Below are 3,781 nucleotides of genomic sequence, written 5' to 3'. Positions count from 1 at the left end.
GGAAATTTCGCCCGAGAAACAGAATTAGTTCCATTACCTGGGCACCCATCGTGGAAACACAGCGCTGGTAATGACCTGGGTTTAGTGCCAGCTCTCAGAAACTCCGGCTTTGCTCTGGAATAAGACGGCGAGGGGGGCTGCGTTTGGACAAAGGCTTCCTGCTGGCAGAAGCTGCTTCCGAATTGCTTGTCGAGCTCCGCGCGAGCCCGGACGGCTTCACCTCGGTGGGTGACTTCTCCCCACCGCTCGGCCCTTATCTCAAAGTCCAAACTGAATCCTGCTCCTCCTTCAGGCACCGGGACCTTGCTCCTCGCCTGCCACCTCTGAGAGGTGTTCCCTGCCTCCGTTTCTGCTGGTACCTGTCACTAAAGCTGTTCCCATCCTCTTCCCACTCACGTCTTCCCTGGGAGGGCCCTTAGTGACCCCAGAACTTATAAGCACAGCTCTCTATCTTCTGTGTATTAGAGATAGCTTTTGTACGCCTTTCCTAAATACCAAAGGACAGAAACATAAACCGCGTTTCAGGTTGGCCTCTATAGCTCCATTAACCTCATAGATTTTAGGGGTAAACCCTCTTTCACATGGGATCAGCCACCATTTCACCTCCCACAGTTCTCCTCTGCAACGCCATGGTGTTTAACCTAACGTTTGCCTTGCCGGTTAACTGCTCCCCGTCCCACCCGCCGGGACTTGGCAGGGGTTCGGGTTCCCAGCTCCGGGGTCCCAGCCGGGGGGGGTGATTGCAGGATACGACGGCATTGCCGTCCCACCACGTGTGACCGGTACCCTTCCCAAATGGAGGCTCCTGACGTGCTACGTCACCTTGGAAAAGGCATCTCCTCGATAGCTACTTCATCTCCTGAACAAAGCAAGGCCTGATATCTCTTAGATATGAGGACGCGGTGTCATTCTTCCCCTCCCTCTTCGTTAATTTGCTTTTACAGCTCATAGGAGCCACTGGTACCCAGGGCGGGCGCTGCTCGGCTGGGGCTACCTGGTGGCCGGAGCTGCAGAGGGGATGGGAGACCGAAGGGCGCCTGGCGGTGATGGCGTGAGGCATCCTTCTGAGGGACAGACCCCGACGTGCCGCAGCCCTGCCCGAGCACCAGCCCGGCCACCGCTGCGGGCCGGCATGAGGGCAACATGTCCCATCCAGAGGCAACATATTCCAGGTCTGGAGGGAGGTGTCTCCTCCTTCCCGCCCGCCATCGAGGAAGGGGGGTGACCTGCTCAGCTCTAGCTACTTGTTAAATATCCACGATTAAAGCCTGTACATCCCACTCGGCGTTAAATTAAGGTTTGCAAACAGCCCAGGAGTGAAAGGCATCCTGTGGCTGTGCAAGGTCATCATGGCTGAAGGTGTCCTCATCTGCCCGGCGCGAGGCTGAAGCACATTTCCATGAACTGGAGCTGGTTGAAGAACCCAGCAACTTCTCTCTTTCCATATTTTTCTATTTTGCTAATTCATCTGTTGCACAAAGGGGTGGATTGACAGGTCTTGCAGCATGTTCTGAACCATAGGTTGAGAGCATCCTTCCCCCAGACACTTGCAGAGGTTGCAGCACGTTTGGGTGCTGCAGGAGGCAGACCAAGCAGCCAGCACCCCACTCTTCCCGCAGCTTCTCCCCAGTTTGCCCTTAGTGGGGCGGGGGTGCAGAGCTGCTGTGATTGCCTTTGCCGGTCCTCAGGGGACATTTCCCCCATCCGACCCCACCCAGGTCCCCGATGCGTGCCTCTGAGAGGACCCAAAACCTGGTGCTGGCCACAGGCCCGCACGCGGAGGTGAGCTCAGCCCTCTGGCCTCGCTGGAGGCTGAAAGCATCCCTCCATGGGCCCTCCTTGCCTTGGCCTGTCTCGCTCCCTTTCTCCGCTTTATTTCCTGTGACGAATTTGCCGTGCCGGGTCTGTGGAAAGCAGCTGGAAGAGTTTCATGCCTGCGGTGTTTTTCTCCTTCTTCATTCCCCTCAGCAGGCTTGGATCTATTCAAATCTCCCTTTTTTCTCTCTTTTTCTTTCTTCCCAGCACAGCTTCCTACAGTTTCAGCTTTTTGGCTGACTCCAGGCTTGAAATCTGTCTTTCCTCTTCCCCCGTGCTTCCTCCTGCGGTAACCCTTCGTGCGCCATGGGATTGCTTTCCGCAAGCACATGGATGTGTGTTACGAAGAGCGCAGCGGAAAGCTGTTGCCTTTTCAGTGGGAGGGCTCCCACTGCTCCCAAATTACCCCCTTAACCTCCCGGAGCTGGCGGGAGCATCGGCCGCTTCACCCTGCAGATGCAGATGCGGGAGGGAAGAGCATCGGGGTGCCATGCCTCCGGCATCTCTGCAGCTCCTCACCCTCCCGTGGGCTTTTTCCAGGAAAAAGCGGCTGTGATCCCTGTGTCAGAGCTGCTGGGACATGAGGTCTTCCTCACCCCTCAGCCCTCCTCATGTTTTTAGGATTCGTCATGAAGTTACCAGCACCTGCTCTGAGTGACGGTAAATTTCTGAAGCCACCGGTGAAGAAACCAGCCTGATGCCCCAATTGAACATCGTTCCCTTTCAGTGCCCCACTGTCCCCCTCCTTTCTCTCTTTGGCTTTGTCCTAATATTACAGGCAACACCCAAAAAAGCTACGTATCGGGAATCCCATGGCGAAAAGTTTTCAGGGCACACTGCAAGCTGTGCCGGCTCCATCCTGCAGACGGGTAAGGCGGGTAGATGCCCAGCATCTTGGCACACAGGAGGACGGCAGGATCAGGCCCTTTGGGATAGGGCAGCCATGTCTCGGGCTTGGATACCCCCAGTTTTGACGGCATAAATGCAAACGCATTTCTGGCCATCTCCTGTCTTTTGGGGGACTGGCCGCAGTCTGATCCGGGAGGGCCAGCAGTCAGCTGCTTTTCTATTTAGAAGATGCCTGCGCAGCTGGGAGCCTGCACTGGGACACCAGTACAATGCCCCACCGCTGGCCAGCCACACTGCTGGCAAGGGCCCGCGCACGTCCAGCGCTTGCGGGACGCGGGTACCCGTCACCTCAGCTGTTGCTGTATCAGCGGTGGTGGCTTCACATTATTAGATAACAGTTAGAATAAGGCAGGATGAGTTATCAGAGGGGAACGGGGACCCTCGCTGGGCTTTTAGCAACCTACCGAACAGCCAGGAGCTGCAACAGAAAAGGACATTTTTGCTTTTACACTGAATTTAACCATATTGGTGAGCTGGTCTGACGATTTCCCTCCCCTCTCAGCGGGGTGTATCCGTGTGATGACTACGTGCGTGTCTGTTTCGGGATGCCGTGCGCCGCGTGTATACAGTCATAGACTCTGAGGATGGAACTTTTAAAAATATTATTATTATCACAAACGAATGCTTACGCACAATAGTGTGACGTTGGCACCCGCTTCCCAAATAGCTGGTGCCTGATGGCTTGAGTCAGACGCGGCTCTCTGTACGCCGCTTCCTGGAACAGATCCCCAGGTACCACAGTTAACCACCTCAAGTTTATGCTCCAGGTCGGGCAGCTCTTTTGGGGTTTGTTTTTGTTTAAGAAATGTATTCACCAAAAATATGCTCTTGCTCATCTGGAATTTTTTTTGGATGTTAATCAAGCCAACGGCAACAAAGCAAGAGTCATCCTTGTTGGACTGGTCAACCTCATCTCTCTTTTTAAACAAGCCAGGCGTTCCCAGCTCCCAGCCCCGCTGGGTCCGTGCCCCCATCCCGGCAGCAGCGTGCGGGACAGGCTCAGCACCCGGCAGACCCAGCCTGCTCAGAAGCGAATGGCAAAGGAAAGACCCCCACC

The sequence above is a fragment of the Phaethon lepturus genome, unplaced genomic scaffold, assembly GCF_000687285.1.
Source record: "Phaethon lepturus isolate BGI_N335 unplaced genomic scaffold, ASM68728v1 scaffold55664, whole genome shotgun sequence".
NCBI classification, from domain to species: domain Eukaryota; kingdom Metazoa; phylum Chordata; class Aves; order Phaethontiformes; family Phaethontidae; genus Phaethon; species Phaethon lepturus.
Note: the sequence above shows the minus strand (reverse complement) of the source record.